We start from the raw sequence: 19811 nt of genomic DNA on the forward strand, positions 1-19811 counted from the left end.
AAGGGAGGAAGAAAGAGAGGGAGAGAAACATCAACACGTGGCCACCTCTCATATGCCCCCACCTGGGGGACCTGGCCTGCAACCCAGGCATGTGCTCTGACTGGTAATTGAACCGGTGACCCCTTGGTTTGCAGGCTGGCACTCAATCCACTGAGCCACACCAGCCAGGGCTTAATGTTGAGTTTTTGTAGATACCCTTGATCAGGTTGAGAAAGTTACTTTCCATTCCTAGTTTGCTGATGTATATTTATCATAAATGATGAATTTTTCTTACATGTATTGATATGACTTTTTTGTTTGACTATTAACATGGCGGATTACATTGACTGATTTTCAAATATTGAAGCAGCCTCATATTCCTAGGGTAAACATCACTTGGCCCTGGTATATTATTCTTTTTATATAATGTTGCATTATATGTGGTAATATGTTGTTGAAGATTTTTGCATCTATATTTCTGATGGATGTTGGCCTATAGGTCTGTAGTAGAGTTTTTTTGTACTCTCTTTGCCTGTTTTTGGTATGAAAATGATACCACCTTCATAAAATAATTTGAAAAAAGATCCCAGATTATTTTTTAGACTTTTAAATTACATGTACAATTGATTATTTATTCTTTAAATGTTTGATAGAATTTCCAAGTGAAAGCATGTGGGCCTGAGGTTTTTTTCTTTTCCCTGAATTTAACTAAAAATGTAATTTTGTTAAGAGTTAAAAGATTATTTAGGTAACCTATTTCATTTCAGATGAGTTCTGGTAGTTTGTGATTTTCAAAGAATTGGTTCATTTCACCTTAAGTTGTTGAATATATGTGCATAGAGTTGTTTATAGTAGTCCCTGTATTATTTTCTGTTTCATTCCTAATATTTGGTGATTTGTGTCTTTTCTTGTTTTGTTTACCGATCTTGCTAGAAGTATATCTATTATATTGATTTTCTCCAAATAACCAGTGTTTGGTTTGATTAATTTTCTTTATATTCTGTTTTCAGTTTTATTGCTATGTGCTTTAATTTTTAGTGTCCTTTCCTCTTGCTTTGAGTTTAATTTACTTTATTTTTTTGTTTCTTAAGGTAGAAGCTCAGATTATTGATTTCAGACCTTTCTTTTTTCATAATATAAGCATTTAAAGCTATCAATTTATCTGTAAGCACTGCTTTATCTGTATGTAATAAATTTGGGGAAACTTCCTCTTTAATTCATTAAGTGTTTAGAAGTTTGTTGTTTAATTTACAAGTGTTTGGAATTTTCACTATTATTTTTCTGTTACTGATGTCTAGTTTAATTCCATTGTGGTAAAATAAACCACTTATGTGTGATTTTAATTCTTTAAAAATTTTAGAGTGGGGTGGGGGGGGATGGAGGCGGCGGGGGCAGCGGAAGCACGTGGTGGAAGGGGGACGCAGGCGCAGTGGGGCAGCGGGCGGCAGCCTGTGGTTGGCAGCCCGTGGTCCTTGGGAGTGGGGGGCCTGTGATCGTTTGGCGCTCCGTGGCGGCATGGGGCGGTTACGCTGGCAGGTGGTGGCGGTGGTGGCCGTGGGCCTCCCGCTGGCCCTGGAGGCGCTGCCCTCAGCCCTTCCTTGGTGGTGGGCCCGGCGGCGGAGGCCACAGCATGAAGTTCTCTTCTTCCCATCGCAAGTAACCTGCACTGAGGCCCTGCTGCGGTTGGCGGGGCCTGGGGCCCGTTGGCACCCCCCCCCCATGGCTGCCGGTGCGGCCTGCCCCATGGTGAGAGCTCCTTGAGCCGCCTGCTGCGAGCCCTGCTGGCTGCCTGAGTGAGCCTGGAGCTTTGCCTCTTCGCTTTCTCCAGCCCGCAGTTGGGTACAGCTGCTGCACCAGCGTGAGGTCCACATCCGTGTTGTCACCGACTGCGACTACATGCCACTCAAAGCCTCGCAGATCGGCCTGCTTCGCAAGGCAGGTATTCAGGTGCTACATGATCAGGACCTGGGCTACATGTACCACAAGTTTGCAATCGTGGACAAGAAGGTGCTGATCACTGGCTCCCTTAACTGGACCACACAAGCATTCAGAACAATAGAGAAAATGTTTTGATTATGGAGGATGAAGACTATGTGAAGCTTTTTCTGGAAGAATTTGAGCATATTTGGGAAATGTTTAACCCTACAAAGTATACTTTTTTCCCACAAAAGAAGAGAAGTCACTGAAGCTGTACTGTCACCTCTGTCTTGAGTTGGAGGGGGGAGAGGTGTTTCATGTCCCAGAACTTTTGTTACCACCAGTTAAAACCAGAGCGGACCTACAAGGAACAGGACCCGACTGGCTGGTGTCTGCCCTGAGCTGCTGCGAGCTACAGCAGCAGATTCTTCATTCTGTTCGAGAGAGACCTCAACATTGTATAAAAGATCAGACTAAATCCTCCTTTATAAAATACTGGAGTGAACTAAAGAGGGTTTAGTGTTAAAAAGGAAAAGGAAATTTCTTGAGCATCAGGTCAGTTGTTCTAGACTGAACTTTGGTTTTTCCTTCCACTCAAAGTAAATGCAGTCACAACTGCTTGTACGCTTGAAGGTACCTTGCCTGGTGCCTGAGTTGAGAACAGAAGGCCTTCTTTCCTGCAGCCACACAAAAAAGGGGTGAGGCCTGTTTCAGGGTTGAAGACCGTCTGATCCCCTTTCCTGATTCTAGAGAATCTCCCCCTTCTGGGACTGACTCTATCAGCTCAGCCCTTTGGGTATGTCCAGAATCTCCCCTCTTCTCCAACTGAACCGGTCTGGTCTCTACCCAGCGCAGCTGAACCCTGGGATTGGCTCAATTCCAGGTGGTTGACTCAGTCTTTTCATCCCTGCTGTTCATCAGCTCCGTGGGGGCTTTATTGGCAGGCCTGAGTCAGAAGAGGGAAAGGAGAGGTTAGGAAGGAAAACAGGTGACAGAGGAGAAAGCAGGGCTGGGCTGGTGGGAGCGGGAAGCTACCTTCCAGGCCCCTCGTGGTGGCAGTTGCCACTGCATCAGGCATGCCGTTTTCTCATCCAGGCTTCTGGGCATGATTATGCTTTAAAACAAGCACATGAGACATTGTTCATGCTTGGTAGCTTCTATTTTCTTTCCATGTGGCTTGGTACATCATCTGTCAGGAAGGTCAGAACCTGCTTTTCTGTATGTTATGCTTTTAATTTTTAATATTCTCACATTTAATAGTTGTGTGTTTAGAAGTGGCCTTCACTTTAATTACTGTGGACTTTGCTAAATCACATCTTTTGGTCAGTGTAATCAACCTTGAATTACCAAAAGAGGAGAAAACAGTTTCCTGTTGTGGTACCTTACAGATCCACTTTTATTATCAGCCCAGCATTTTACATCTGTAGGTAATTAGAGGAGCAGGTACCTTACATACATTTGTGAAATACTCCAAATTTTTTGCAGATCGTGGATCTTTAGGTAGCTCAGATAACATGTGAATGATTGTTTGCCATCTTCTCATGTTTCTGTGTATGCACTGTGCAGCCTGTCCTGAGGTCTGTCCAGTGGTATGTGGGTCTCCTTCCCACCACCGTTACACAGCCACTGGGAGAGGCTGTTAAGTGTTGCATGTTTTCCCTTTTTTAAAAGTTACCTTTGACTTACAGAGTTGGGCAAGTAAACTCAAAGTTAATTTTTCTTACTTCTTGTATTCAGAAATCACAAGAAATGGTTTTACATTAAGTATGTTTCTTTCTCTTTTTTTTTTGTTCATTTTAATCTGAGTCTGCTCCAGCAGGGTGTGTTCTGAAAAAGGGAGAGGCTGTAGCTGTCTCGTGAGTGATGAAGCATGTGGTTCTGCACGTCCCACACATCTGAATAAATGTGCTTATTCTGGAATGGCAAAACATTTTTTTAAAGGTTTATTACCTAAGATATGGTGTGTCTTAGGAAATATTCCATGTGTACTTAAGAAGAATGTGTATTCCACTGCTGTTGGGTGGAGCGTTCTATGTCAGTTGGATTCAGTTGGTTGATGGTGTTTAATGTCTTCATTATCTTTGCTGATATTCTGTGTACTAATTCTCACAAAAGAGGAATGCTGATGTTTTCAAATATAAGTGTGAATTTGTCTATTTCTCTTTTCAATTTTGCATTGTATATCTTGAAAATCTGTTATTACAAATATGAGGGTTGGACTCAAAAAAATAAAAACCCTGTAATTATCTTCTGGTGGCCGGGCCTTTTGTAGTACAGCCTTCCCCTGCTAGGTGAGTGTTCTATGAGCCTATATGCATCAGTGTACTAGTTGGCATTGTTGTGAGAGGCTGCATTTGGCTTCAGTGAATTTTTTTGAAGACTCTTTCAGTGTGTTTGCTGTTTTCATGATGGGTGATTTATGAGTGCACCTGACCACACTGCATTGAGTGTTCAGCAGTTTTTGACCAAAAATGGCATGACCCCCCTTGCCTCACCCTTCCTCTTCACCTCTTCTGGTATTTTCCAAATTCACCTCAAGTGACATTTTTTTTTATTTCCCTGGATGAAAAAAGTCCTCAAAGGGAAATGTTTTGCTGGTGTGGAAAAGGTGAAACAAAAAATCAGCACTAAGAAGCATCAAAATGAATAAGTTCAAAAACTGAGCAGTGGGAAAAAAGTCTCAATAGTGATATTGCATCAAATGGAGAGTACTTAGTGGCTGAAGGTGAAACATCTAATAATAAATACACAAGTTTTATAAATAAATTCTGATTTGTTTTGGGTCCCCCCTTGTACACATTTGGGATTGTTATGTCCTCTTTATAGTGTTTTGTGATTTGCCTTTTTTTTCCTGTAACAATGTTCATGTAATTGTGAACATATTCTAGTTAAGTTGGCATATTTTTGCATCAGTTATATTGACTGTATAGTACTCTGTTCTTCAACTGTCATCATTTACTCAAACCCATATTGGATATTTAGGTTATTTCCAAATTTTCCTCTTAGAGATATCCCTTCAGTGAACATGCATACATTTGCATTGTTCATAACTGTATTCTTTGTTTTTTGGAGTAAGCTACTAGGAATAGAAGTATTAAACCAAAACAATGTACATTTAAAATTTTTGTACATATAGGCAACTGTCCCTTGGAAGTGTCATTCCTATTTGTACTTTTACCAGTACTGAATGAAAGTGATTATTTTCTCATAACCTTACCAACATGGGATGTTATATTTTTGCCATCTGGTAAGTGAAAAATTTTAATGTGTTATTTTGGGTTGATGTACAGGGGCATTGGCATTTTAATTAGTCAAGTGTATTAATTCTTTCATTTATGGCTTTAATTTTTTTCCTTGCTTAGAAAAGTATTCATTCATAATCATATAAAGCTTTCTCTGAAATTTTCTTGAACACTTTTTCTTTTTTAAAATACATTTTGTTGATTATGCTATTATAGTTGTCCCATTTTTTCTTCCCTTAATTCTCCTCCACTCTGTACCCCCATCCCACTAGAATTCTCCTGCCTTAGTTCATGTCCATTGGTCATACATATGTAAGACCTTTGATTCTCCATTTCCCATACTATTCCTTTTTTAAGTATATTTTATTGATTATACTATTATACTTTTCCCAATCTTTCCCCTTATCCCCCCTCTGCCCTGTGTCCCCCAACTCTCCAGCATTCCCCCCATAGTTCATGTACATGGGTTTTATATATAAGTTCTTTGAGTTCTCTGCTTCCTATACCATTCTTGTCTCCCCCCACCTATTTTATGCCTATCAATTATGCTTCTTCTTCCCTTATCCTTCCCCCTGATTCCTCCCTTCCCCTTCCTCACTGAAATCTCTCCATGTGATGTCCATTTCTCTGATTCTGTTCCTGTTCTAGATGTTGGCTTAGTTTTTGTTTTCACTGTTTTTCTTTTGTTTTAGGTTCATTTGTGAACAGTTGTGAGTTTGTTGTCATTTTCCTGTTCATATTTTTGATCTTCTTTTTCTTAGATAAATGCCTTTAACATTTTACATAATAAGGGCTTGGTGATGATGAACTACTTTAACTTGACCTTATCTGGGAAGTACTTTATCTGCCCTTCTGTTCTAAATGAAAGCTTTGCTGAATAGAGTAATGTGGGATGTAGGTCCTTGCCTTCATGACTTGGAATACTTCTTTCCAGCTCCTTCTTGTCTGCAAGGTTTCTTTTGAGAAATCAGCTGATAGTTTTATGGGCACTGCTTAGTAGGTAACTCTCTCCTTTCCTCTTGCTGCTTTTAAGATTCTCTCCTTACCTTTAATCTTGGGTAATATAATTCTGGTGTGCCTTGGTGTGTTCCTCTTTGGGTTCAACCTTTTTAGGATTCTCTGGACTTCCTGAACTTCCTGCAAGTCTATTTCCTTTGCAGATTGGGAACGTTTTCCTTCATTATTTGTTCAAATAAGTTTTCAATTTTTTGCTGCTGTTATTTTCCTTCTGGTTCCCCTAAAACTCAGATATTGGAATGTTTCAGGTTGTCCCAGAGGTTCCAACGTGTTTCTGAATTTTTTTGAACTCTTGTTTCTTTATTCTGTTTCAGTTAGATGTTTGTTTCTTCTTTTTGTTCCAAATCATTGGCTTGAGTCCTGGTTTCCTTCCTGTCACTGTTGGTTCCCTGAATTTTTGTCTTTATTTCATTTTGGGTGTTGTTCATTTGTTTTTTCATTTTTTGACCAAGCTCAGTCAGTTCTGTGAGCATTTTGATGACCAGGGCTCTGAACTCTCCATCAGATAGGTTGGCTATCTCCTCATCCCTTAGTTCTCTTTCTGAAGTTTTTCTCTGTTCTTTCATCTGGGCCATATTTCTTTGTCTCAGCACACCTATTAAGTTGTAAGGGGGAGGGGCCTTAAGTATTCACCAGGGCAGGGCAGCCCTTCTTGCTGCACTGTGGCCCTGCCTGTGAGGGAGGGGCCAGAGAGGGAACAGTTCAGCTCGCTGGTTCAGCTCTAGCCTACTTTCCAACAAACTCTTGTGTGAGACTGGGAGTTTCTCCCACCACAGCAACTGCTGTAGTCCACAGTCAGCTCTGAGTCTCAGTTTCCCATTCTCACAGCCTGACCCACGCGGTCTGCCACGTCACTGTGGGTCTTACTGGTCTGGTTATTCTAGTTGACTGTTTCTTTAATTTCTTGGTAGACAGAGTTCCATGCAGTTTAATTTTCTGGCACTTCTGGTTGTTTATTGGTTTTATATTGGTTGTATCATCATTTTCATTGTGCAAGGAAGTGAAGGGCCTCTATTTATGCCTCCATCATGGTTGTAACTACTCTTCTTGAACATTTATACCTTCATATTCACATTTAAATCTTTGTCTGGAATTTATTTTGATTTTGATATCATCATCGATACACCTTTCTCCAATGTTTCTCTAGTTTTTCTGAAATCAGTATTGTTTTTCATTATCTACTGGTTTGAAATGACATTTTTAATCACATATATATGGGTTTGTTTATGGTCTTCTTAAAACTAATTTATTTCATTGTTCAAGTACAATTTTCTGCCTTTTACTCCCAACCCAGCCCACTCACCACAACCAGTGCTCCCCACCTCCCTCCCATTTCCACCCTCCTTAGTTCTTTTCCCTGTGTCCTCCACACTTGTTCCTGTAAACGCTTCTCCTTTTCCACTGAAATTCCCTCCCTGCTCTCCTCCCCGCTCTCCTCTTGTCACTGTCTGCATATTCTCTATTTCAGTGTCTTTGGTTATATTTTGCTTGCTTGCTTGTTTTGTTGATTAGCTTCCTGTTAAAGGTGAGATCACATGGTATTTGTCCTTCAACACCAGGCTTATTTCACTCAGCATAATGCTTTCCAGTTCCATCCATGATGTTGCAAAGGGTAGGAGCTCCTTCTTTCATTCTGCTGCATAGAATTCCATTGTGTAAATGTACCATAGTTTTTGGATTCATTCATTTACTGATGGACACCTAGGTTGCTTCCAACTCTTGGCTATCGCAGATTGTGCTGCTATGAACATTGGGGTGCATAGGTTCTTTGGGATTGGTGTTTTAGGGTTCTTAGGATACAATCCTAGCAGTGGAATTGCTGGGTCAAAAGGTACGTTCATTTTTAGTTTTCTTAGAAAATTCCATACTGTTTTCCATAGTGGTTGTACCAGTCTGCAGTCCCACCAACAGTGAACTAAGGTCCCCTTTTCTCCACAACCTCGCCAACACTTGTTGTTTGTTGCTTTGTTTGTGTTGTCCATTCTGACCACTGTGAAGTGGTATCTCATTGTGGTTTTAATTTGCATCTCTCTGATAGAAAGCGATATTGAGCATCTCTTCATGTGTCTCTGGATCCTCTGTATGTCCTCCTTGCAGAAGTGTCTGTTCAAGTCCTTTCCCCATTTTTTAATTGGGTTAGTTGTCTTCTTAGAGTGATGTCGTGTGAGTTCTTTGTATATTTTGGAGATTAAACCTTTGTCTGAGGTATCATTGGCAAATATGTTTTCCCATACAGTTGGTTCTCTTTTTATTTTAATACTGTTTTCTTTAGTCATGCAGAAGCGTTTTATTTTGATGAGATCCCACTTGTTTATTCTTTCCTTTATGTCCCTTGCTCCAGGGGATATATCAGTAAAGCTGTTGCTGCATGAAATATCTGATATTTTCCTGCTAATGTTCTCCTCTAGGACTTTAATGGTGTCATGGCTTATATTTAAGTCTTTTATCCACCTTGAATTTATTTTGGTGCATGATGTAAGTAGGTGCTGGAGTTTCATTTTTGGCACATAGCTGTCCAGTTCTCCCAACACCATGTGTTGAAGAGGCTATCTTAATCCATTTTATGTTGTTGCCCCCTTTCTAGAATATTCATTGATCATAGAGACTTGGGTTTATTTCTGGGCTCTCTGTTCTGTTCCATTGGTCTATATGCCTATTTTTATGCCAGTACTAGGCTGTTTTGAGGACAATGCCTTGTAATACAGTTTGATATCAGGTATTGTGATCCCTTCTAGTTTGTTCTTCTTTCTCAAAATTGCAGCTGCTATTTGGGGTTGTTTATGATTCATATAAATTTTTTAAAGATTTTATTTATTTATTTTTAGAGGGGAAGGGAAGGAGAGAAGTATCAATGTATGGTTGCCTCTCATGAGACCCCCTCTGGGAACTGGCCTGCAACCCAGGCATGTGCCCTGGCTGGGAATCGAACCGTGATCGTGTGGTTCGCAGGCCCGTGCTCATGATTCATATAAATTTTTGAAGAGTTTCTTCTATGTCTGTGAAATATGTCATTAGTACTTTAATAGGTATTGCAATGAATCTGTAAATTTCTTTGGGTGGCATGGACATTTTGAAGATGTTAATTCTTCCGATCTGTGGACATGGTATATGTTTCCATTTGTTTGTGTCTTTCTTGATTTATTTCTTCAGTATTGTGTAGTTTTCTGCATACAGGTCTCTTACCTCCTTGGTTAGGTTTATTCCTAGGTATTTTATTTTTCTTTTTGCTATATGGAATTGGAATTTTTGTCTTGATTTCTGCTTCTGCTGATTCATTGTTGGTATACAAAAATGCCTTTGATTTCTGCATATTGACATTGTAACCCATTGTTTTGCCAAATTCATTTATTAGTTCGAGCAGTGTTTGGGTAGAGGCTATAGGATTTTCCATGTACACTATCATGTCATCTGCAAACAGTGACAGTTTTGTTTCCTCCTTTCCGATTTGGATGCCTTTTATTTCCTTTTTGTGTCTTATTGCTGTGGCTAAAACTTCCAATACTATATTGAATAGAAGTGGTGAAAGTGGACAACCTTGTCTTGTTCCTGATCTTAGTGGAAAAGCTTTTAGTTTTTGCCCATTTAGTATGATGTTGGTTGTACGTCTCTCATATATGGCATTCATTATATTGAGGAATGCTCCCTCTATTCCCACTTTGCTGAGTGCTTTTATCATAAATGGGTGTCGAGCCTTATCAAAAGCTTTTTCAGCATGTATTGATATGATCACGTGTTTTTTGTCTTTGTTTTTGTTTACTTGATGTATTACATTTACTGATTTGCAAATACTGGATGACCCTCGCATCCCTGGGATGAATGCCCCGTGGTCGTGGTGTATGATCTTTTATGTATAGTTAGATGCAGTTTGCCAATATTTTGTTGAGGATTTTAGCATCTATGTTCATCAGTGATTTTGGCCTGAAGTTTTCTTTCTTTGTTGTGTCTTCATCTGGATTTGGGATTAGGACAATGCTGGCTTCATTATTTTGGATTTCTTGGAATAGTCTGTGAAGAAAAGGGGTTAGCTCTTCCTTAAATGTTTTGTAGAATTCTCCTGTTAAACCATCTGGTACAGGGCTTTTGTTGATTACTACTTCAATTACATCTGCTGTTATTGTACATCTGCTGTTATTGGTCTGTGCAGGCTTTCTGCTTCTTCTTCATTGAGTTTTGGAAGGTTATATTTTTCTAGAAATTTGTCCATTTCACCTAGGTTTTCAAATTTCTTGGCATACAGTTCTTCATAGTAGTTTCTTACAATCCTTTGTATTTTTGTGGTGTCAATTGTCTTTTCTCCTCCTTCATTTCCGATTGTGTTTATTTGGTTCCCTCTCTTATTTTTCTTGATAAGCCTGCTTAAAGGCTTGTGGATTTTGTTTATCTTTTAAAAAAAAACAGCTCCTAGATTCATTGATCCTTAGAATTATGCTTTTAGTCTCCATGTCATTTAATTCTGCTCTAATCTTGGTTATTTCCTTTCTTCTACTTGCTCTGGGCTGTCTTTGTCATTGTTCCTTGAGTTCTTGCAGGCGTCTGGTTAGGTTGTTTGTTTCAAATGTTTCTATCTTTTTTTAGGTAGGCCTGTATTGCTATGAACTTCCCTCTCAGGACTGCCTTCGCTGTGTCCCATAAGTTTTGGGTTGTTGTGAGGTCATTTTCATTTGTTTCCAGAAGCTTTTTGATTTCTTCCCTAATTTCATTCTTGACCCATTTGTTGTTTAATAGCATGCTATTCAATCTCCATGATTTTGAGCGCTTTGGGTCTTTTCCCTTGGGGTTGGTTTCCTATTTCAGTCCCTTGTGGTCAGAGAAAATACTTGGTATGATTTCAATTTTCTTGAATTTGTTGAGGCTCATTTTGTGTCCTATCATGTGGTCTATCTTTGAAAATGTTCCATGTGCATTTGAAAAGAATGTGCATTTCGCTTCTTTGGGATGAAGGGTTCTATATATATCAGTCAAGTCTATTTCATCTAGGGTGTTGTTTATTGCAGCTATATCTTTGTTGTTATTTTGTTTGTAAGATCTGTCCATTTTTGACAGTGGAGTGTTAAAGTCCCCTGCAATAATTGTGTTGCTGTCAATATCTTTTTTCAAGTCCACTAGGATTTTTCTTATATATTTGGTTTCTCCTATGTTGGGTGCATATATATTTACAATGTTAATGTCTTCTTGGTGGATTCTTCCCTTGAGTATTATGAAGTGACCTTCTGGGTCTCTCTTTATGGCCCTTTTTTTGAAATCTATTTTGTCTGATATTAGACTTGCTACCCCGACTTTTTTTTTCTAGACCATTTGCTTGGAAAATTTGTTTCCAGGTACTTTTAGTCTGTGATGGTCTTTCACTTGTAGTCTGTCATGGTCTTTTGTCCTGAGGTAGGTCTCCTGTAGGCAGCATATGTGTGGGTCATGCTTTCTTATCCATTCAGCTAATCTGTGTCTTTTGATTGGAGCATTTAATTCATTTACATTTACGATTATTATTGATCGGTAGTTATTCATTGCCTTCTTTGTACCTGTGGTTTTCTTTTACTCTCTCTTTTACTTCCTTTCCTTAGAGCAGGCCTGTTAGCATTTCTTGCAGAGCTGGTTTGGTGGAGGTGTATTCTTTTAGACTTTTTTGTTGTGGACTTTCTTTATTTGGCCTTCTATCTTGATTTAGAGCCTTGCTGGGTAAATTAGCCTTGGTTACAGACCTCTGATTCTCATTACTTTGAATATTTCTTGACATTTTTGTCTTGCTTGGGGTGTTTCCATTGAGAAGTCAGCAGCTAACCTTACTGGGGCTCCCTTGTGTATTACTTTCTTTTTTTTTCCCTTGATGTCTTTAAGATTCTGTCTTTGTCTTGGAATTTTGCCATTTTAATGATGATAAGTTTTGAAGTGGGCCTCTTTGGGTTCCTCTTGATTGGGGCTCTCTGTGTTTCCTAGATTTGTGTGACTTTTTCTCTCATCAAATTATGGAAGTTTTCCATCATTGGTTTATGAAATAGGTTTTCTATCCATTTTCTTCTTCTCCTTCTGGTATCCCTATTATTCATATATTATTGTGTTTCATATTTTCTTGCATTTCTCTTAATCCATCTTCATTCTTTCTTAGCCTTTTTTCTTTTTCTTGGCCTTTCTGTGCATTTTTTTCTACTTCATCCTCCAACTAGCTGATCCAATCTTCTGCTTCATCGATCCTCCTTTGATTTTTTCCACTGTGTTCTTCAGTTCGGAAATTGTATTCTTCATTTTCTCTTGGCCCTTGCTGATAGTTTGTATTTTCTTTTTCATGTTGATATAGTTTGCAGTGAGTTCATTGTAATTCCCATGTAATTTCTGGTAGGTCATTGTGAGCTCTTTGAAATTCCTGAAAACCAGTGCTTTGAATTCAATATCTGATAGCTGAGTTGCCTCTGTTTCATCTAGCATTCTTTCTTGGGCTTCCTCCTTTCCTTTCATTTGGGGATTGTTTCTTTGTCTTCCCATTGTTCGTGAGACTCTTCTTGCTAGCCTCCACTTCTTAAATTGATTTGTTCTGGCTCTCTGTGTTTATGGCATGAACTTCTGTGGTGTAATACCTGTGAAATTCACAGTCTCCTTGATCTCCCCAGCTCACTGGTCTTGGGCTGTCCTTTATGTTGGCTCTGTTTGTCTTTGGGTTTTTGTTGTTTTGGGGTCTTTCTTTTTGTGGGTCCTTCCCACCAGCTGGTTAACTGATAGTCCCTCTGTCCACCACCTGTTTTAATTTGTTGTTCTGGTGAGGGCAGGTTGTGTTGAGGCTAGTTCTTCTGATTGTACAAAGTTTTGTGGATTCTCTTTTGCTCTTGTTCAGTTGTTTGCAGTGGGTAGTTTCTTTACTGTTTAGTAGTATTTCCAGATAGGTCTTGGATAGAGGTTTGTGTGGTTTCCTTTTTTTTTGTGATTAGTTGGAGGGGAAGGCAAAGTGGTTTATGACAGCAGGAGAGTATTTTACGATATTTACAGTAGTAGCCAGTAGTGAAGAAGTAGGAGATCCTTTGGCTATGTAGAATGATAACCATAATCTTCAACTCAAGTAGCCACTTTTTAGAAAGGATGGAATGCAGATAAGGTTCTTGTTGGGAAGGGAAGGTTTGTGAGTTGGATCTAGAAAGCAGCGAGGTTGTGGGAGGTCAGATTCTGAGGTAAGGTGAGAATAAAGTATAGTAAATAGGTGTAGTGTGTGAGAAAATAGAGTTAACCACTACAGTAATATAGTTCAGAAATCAATGACATGGGCTAACATCTGGGAGGGGTGTTGTGTAGTATTTACAATAGTATGAAACAGGTATTATTTACAATAATATTAGAGCAACAATCATATGACAGACTCCATGAGATACCAAGAATAGGAAGTATGGGGCCTTCAATAGTGTGCTAATGGATCACAGGTGAAGTGAGGGATGGTAAATTAGCAATGTACTATGAATGAGAGGACAGGGGAACCTGTCAAATGGTACAGTATAACCAGCCAAGGCAAAGAAGACTATGCAGAAAGAGGAGGAATACAAAGATACTATTAAAATAAAAGATGTAAGAACAGTGAACAAAACAATACAAATATGCTGTAACTTGTAGTTTCTTTGCTATTGCAAAGTGAAATTTGTCTCTCTATCTTTACTGTTGGGATGCCTCCTCTTTCGGTCCAACTCTGGTCTTTTAGCAGTTTCAAGTTTTTTGTCTTACTTGTGGGTAAAAAAAAAATGGTAGGAGAAGGGAGGAAAAAGCGATATGTTTGGAAAGAAAGGAAGAAGGAATAGAACAAGAAAGAAGGAAAGAGAGGAAAAGGTATTGGAAGATAAAGTAATAAGAAAGAAAAAAATAAAAGATTACTTTAAAAAACAAAACAAAAAACACCTCTTGTTGGTTTCCAGCTGGCCAAACTGGTTTTTCTGGTCTCACTGACTTCAGCAGGCTGAAGGGTGATTGGTGTGTCCTTTCTACCTTTCTCAGGTACTCAGCCAGTCTTGTGAGCACTCTCCCAGGATCCAGTCCAGCACCTCTCCCCAGCGCCCCATCCAGGGAATCCAGGTCCTCTTGAGAGCACTCTTTTCCCAGAAGTCATCACCATGGGTTGGTGTGCCCTGCCAGGCTTCCCTGTTCCTACAGGCTTGGGCACAAACCTTTCCCACTGCTAGGGGGACCACTAGGCCTTCTGTCCAACCTTGTGATTGCTGCCAGGCTTGGTGGGGAGCAGGCTGAGCAGCTGTCACAGGAGGGTCCCCCAAGTACTTTACTTTTCAAGAAATTTCTCCTACTCAATCCTGCCACACAGCTCAGCCCTGCATCAGCTGGGGAGGGAGGGAGCTGATGGCACAGCTCTATCCCAAGGACCCTGCTGCTGGCCCTCGGCTACCGAAGAGTCTGCGGCAGACCCACATCAGGCGGGGGCTGCTGCGCTGGTCCCTCGGACCTTATTGTTCTGCAGCCGTCTCCTCACCATCTGGTCTTTTCAGTGTCTGCTACAATTTTGGTCTCCTATTTTCTTATATGCTGGAATACTGTTGGCTATTTGCTGTGTTCCTCCATAGATTGACCAGGTCTTTGTCCCATGTGTGGGGGGAAGCAGAATCCTCTCCATCCTACTCTGCCGCCATCTTCCAGTTTCCTGTTTATGGTCTTTTCAATTATGTTTGAAGGGTATATTTGTCTATTCTAACATCAATAGTATGCTGTTTTTATTATTATAGCTCTGAAATATATTTATTGCCTCTTTACTCATCTTTTATAAAATATTCATGGTTCTTGCACATTAAATTGTTCTAGGTGTGCTATAGAATAATTTGGTCAACTCTTCAAAAAAGAGCCCATTGAGATTAATTCAAGGAAAATCCCCAGATTTTGTAATATTTAACTTTCTAAGCCATTTAGGTTATGTTTGTTTAGTTACAATGTCTTCTTTTACAATTTTAAGTTTTAAAAGATTCTCTTCATAGTGACTCATTTACTTAAAAAGGTACTTCTTGGATATTGGGGAAGTTTTTTAATGTTATTAGTGTTAACTTTTTTCCTTTAATTTTTACATTTATTGCCAGTATATTGGGAAAGCAGTTGATTTTTAAAATTTATTTTGTATTCTCCTACTTTTCTGAACTTAGTCATGGTTCATTTAATTTACTCTTGGTTTTGATGTGCTTATACTTTTATTTAGAATTTTTGCTTCTATATTCACAAATGTAATTCTTATACAAATGTGATGGAGGGTGATGTTTTTTAAAAAGATTTTATTCGTTTATTTTTAGAAACAAGGGAAGGGAGGGAGAAAGAGAGGGAGAGAAATATCCATGTGTGGTTGCCTCTTGCACAACCCTCACTGGAGACCCATCCTGCAACCCAGTCATGTGTCCTGACTGGGAATCAAACTGGTGACCCTTTGGTTTGCAGGCTGGCACTCAATCCACTAAGCCACACCAGCCAGGGCAGAGAGTGCTGTTTTTGTGAAGTTTGGTACCAGGACTACTCTAGCTTATTAACAAAATCAGGAAGTTTGTTTTTCTACAGTACTAAGTTTAAGGCAGGATTTTAATTTTATTTATTTGTTAAAATTTTTACTTATTTTTATAGGGAGTAGAAGGGAAGGCAAGAGGGAGAGAAACATTAATGTGCGGTTGCCTCTCATGCATCCCCAACTGGGGACCTGGCCTGCAACCCTAGCCCTGACTGGGAATTGAACCCATGATTCTTTGGTTCGCAGGCTGGTGCTCAATCCACTGAGCTACACCAGCCAGGGAAACACAGGAATTTTATTTTCCTTGAAGAATTTCCTCATGCACCCATTGATACATGATGCTATTTATGTATATCTTTCTTTAATAACTTTTCCTAATAATGTTGATGGTCATTGATGTACTAAGGTTTTAGTCTTCTTGTTGAGTCATTTTTGTAGTTTATGTTTTCATAAAAATAATTTCATGGATATTTTTAGTTATTATTATAGATTGTGTAGGGTATTATTTTATTATCCTTTATAATTATTTTTCTCATTCAAAATGTTGCATTTACATACTTTTTTCCTCACAAAATATTTGTTCAGTCTTGTGGTCAAAGAACCAGCTCATGGATAAATGTATAAGTGTTTCTTTTAAAAATGCCATTAACATCTGCTTTCATCTTTATTTTTTAGTTAGACTTATTTTGTTGTTTTTCTCTAGATTCTTGAAATGAATTGGTAGTCTATTTTAATTATTTCTGACTTCATAATAAAAGCTCCAAAGCTCTACATTTTCTTCTAAGTAACCAGTTCTGACTACATCCCATTAGTTTTGAAAGAGATTGTTGTAGTTATCTTCGTGTTTTCACAACCAATTGCAATTACAGTTTTTACTTCCTTTTTGACCCAGGTTTTGTTTTCTTTTTTTTTTATTTTTTTATTTTTTTAATATAATTTTTATTTAATTCTTGCTCAAGTACAGGTTTCTGTCTTATAATCCCAACCCTGCCCGCCCCCCACCCCATGCTCCCTGCCTCCCTCCCCTTTCCACCTCCCACCCTTAGTTATTGTCCATGTGTCTTTTATACTTGTTCATGTGAGTCCATTCCCTTTTCCCCTATGATTCTCTCCCCTCTCCCCTCTGGGCCCTGACAGCCTGTTCCATATTTGAGTGTCATTGGTTGTATTTTGCTTGCTTGTTTGGTTTGTTTAGATTCCTGTTAATGGTGAGATCATATGATATTTGTCTTTCACCGCCTGGCTTATTTCGCTCAGCATAATGCTTTCCAGTTCCATCCATGATGTTGCAAAGGGTAGTAGTTCCTTCTTCCTTTCTGCAGCATAGAATTCCATTGTGTAAATGTACCATAGTTTTTTGATCCAGTCATTTACCGATGGGCATCTAGGCTGCTTCCAACTCTTGGCTATCGTAAATTGTGCTGCTATGAACATCGGGGTGCATAGGTTCTTTTGGATTGGTGTTTCAGGGTTCTTAGGATATACTCCCAAGAGTGGAATTGCTGGGTCAAAAGGTACGTTCATTTTTAGTTTTCTTAGAAAATTCCATACTGTTTTCCATAGTGGTTGTACCAGTCTGCAATCCCACCAACAGTGAACTAGAGTCCCCTTTTCCCCACAACCTCTCCAGCACTTGTTGTTTGTTTCTTTGTTTATGATAGCCAATCTGACTGGTGTTAAGTGGTATCTCATTGCGGTTTTAATTTGCATCTCTCTGATAGCTAGTGATATCGAGCATCTTTTCATGTGTCTCTGGATTCTCTGTATGTCCTCCTTGGAGAAATGTCTGTTCAAGTCCTCTGCCCATTTTTTGATTGGGTTGCTTGTCTTCTTTGAGTGGAGCCGAATGAGTTCTTTGTATATTTTGGAGATTAAACCCTTATCTGAGGTATCATTGGCAAATATGTTTTCCCAAGCTGTTGCTTCTCTTTGTATCTTGATACTGTTTTCCTTAGCCATGCAGAAGCTTTTAATTTTGATGAGATCCCATTTGTTTATTCTTTCCTTTATGTTCCTTGCTCTAGGGGACGTATCAGTAAAAATATTGCTGCGTGGAATATCTGAGATTTTCTTGCCAAGGCTCTCCTCTAGGGTTTTAATGGTTTCACGGCTTATATTTAAGTCTTTTATCCACCTTGAATTTATTTTGGTGTATGGTGTAAGTTGGTGCTCAAGTTTCATTTTTTTGCATGTAGCTGTCCAGTTCTCCCAACACCATTTGTTGAAAAGGCTGTCTTTACTCCATTTTATGTTATTGCCCCCTTTGTCGAATATTAATTGACTGTAGAGAGTTGGGTTTATTTCTGGGCTCTCTGTTCTATTCCATTGGTCTATGTGCCTGTTTTTGTGCCAGTACCAGGCTGTTTTGATTACAGTGGCCTTGTAATACAGTTTGATATCAGGTATTGTGATCCCTCCTACTTTGTTCTTCTTTCTCAAAATTGCAGCAGCTATTCGGGGTCTTTTCTGGTTCCATATAAATTTTTGAAGTGTTTGTTCTATGTCTGTGAAATACGCCATTGGTACTTTAATAGGTATTGCATTGAATCTGTAAATTGCTTTGGGTAGTATGGACATTTTGATGATGTTAATTCTTCCAATCCATGAACACGGTATATGTTTCCATTTATTTGTGTCTTCCTTGATTTCTTTCTTCAGTGTTGTGTAGTTTTCTGCATACAGGTCTTTTACCTCCTTGGTTAGGTTTATTCCCAGATATTTTATTTTTCTTTTTGCTATATCGAATGGGATTTTTTTCCTGATTTCTGCTTCTGCTGCTTCATTGTTGGTATACAAAAATGCCTTTGATTTCTGGATATTAACTTTGTATCCCGCTGTTATGCCAAATTCATTTATTAGTTCCAGCAGTTTTTTGGTAGAGGCTATAGGGTTTTCCATGTACACTATCATGTCATCTGCAAACAATGCCAGTTTTGTTTCCTCCTTTCCGATTTGGATGCCTTTTATTTCCTTTTCTTGTCTGATCGCTGCAGCTAGAACTTCTAATACTATATTGAATAGAAGTGGTGAAAGTGGGCAACCTTGTCTTGTACCTGATCTTAGTGGAAAAGCTTTTAGTTTTTGCCCATTGAGTATGATGTTGGCTGTAGGTCTTTCATATATGGCCTTTATTATATTGAGGAATGTTCCCTCTATTCCCACCTTGCTGAGTACCTTTATCATAAATGGGTGTTGTACCTTATCAAAAGCTTTTTCCGCATCTATTGATATGACCATGTGGTTTTTGTCTTTGCTTTTGTTTATTTGGTGTATTACATTTATTGATTTGCGTATATTGAACCATCCTTGCATCCCCGGGATGAATCCCACTTGGTCGTGGTGTATGATCTTTTTGATATATTGTTGGATGCGATTTGCCAATATTTTGTTGAGGATTTTAGCATCTATGTTCATCAGTGATATTGGTCTGTAATTTTCTTTCTTTGTTGTGTCTCTATCTGGCTTTGGGATTAGGGTGATGCTGGCTTCATAGAAAGAGTTGGGGAGTTTTCCCTCCTTTTGGATTTTTTGGAATAGTCTGTGAAGAATAGGGGTTAGCTCTTCCTTAAAAGCTTTGTAGAATTCTCCTGTGAAACCATCTGGCCCAGGGCTTTTGTGTGATGGGAGTTTTTTGATTACTTCTTCAATTTCATTTGCTGTTATTGGCCTGTTCAGGTTTTCTGCTTCTTTTTCATTGAGTTTTGGAAGATTATATTTTTCTAGAAATTTGTCCATTTCACCCAGGTTTTCAAATTTCTTGGCATACAGTTCCGCATAGTAATTTCTTACAATCCTTTCTATTTCTGTGGTATCAGTTGTAATCTCTCCTCTTTCATTTCTGATTGTGTTTATTTGTGTCCTCTCTCTTCTTTTCTTAATGAGCCTACTTAAAGGTTTGTCTATTTTGTTTATCTTTTCAAAAAACCAACTCCTGGATTCATTGATCTTTAGAATTGTGCTTTTAGTCTCTATGTCATTTAATTCTGCTTTGATCTTGGTTATTTCCTTCCTTCTACTTGCTCTGGGCTGTCTTTGTTGTTGTTCCTCGAGTTCTTGCAGGCGTTGGGTTAGGTTGTTTGTTTGAAATGTTTCTATCCTCTTTAGGTGAGCCTGTATCGCTATGAACTTCCCTCTCAGGACTGCCTTCACTGTGTCCCATAAATTTTGGGTTGTGGTGAGTTCATTTTCATTTGTTTCAAGGA

At 38.9% G+C, this 19811-nt stretch overlaps 1 protein-coding gene and 1 pseudogene across 3 annotated transcripts in view; both read left to right on the plus strand.

The window, feature by feature from the left end:
* Positions 1-19811, plus strand: part of CCNB3 (cyclin B3) — a 73516-nt gene that overhangs the window by 37568 nt on the left and 16137 nt on the right. The window lies entirely within an intron of this gene.
* On the plus strand, positions 1462-2731 carry LOC118994907 (mitochondrial cardiolipin hydrolase-like; annotated as a pseudogene).

This window comes from Sturnira hondurensis, unplaced genomic scaffold (genome assembly GCF_014824575.4).
Source record: "Sturnira hondurensis isolate 20B ecotype Veracruz unplaced genomic scaffold, ASM1482457v3 Scaffold0009723, whole genome shotgun sequence".
NCBI lineage: Eukaryota > Metazoa > Chordata > Mammalia > Chiroptera > Phyllostomidae > Sturnira > Sturnira hondurensis.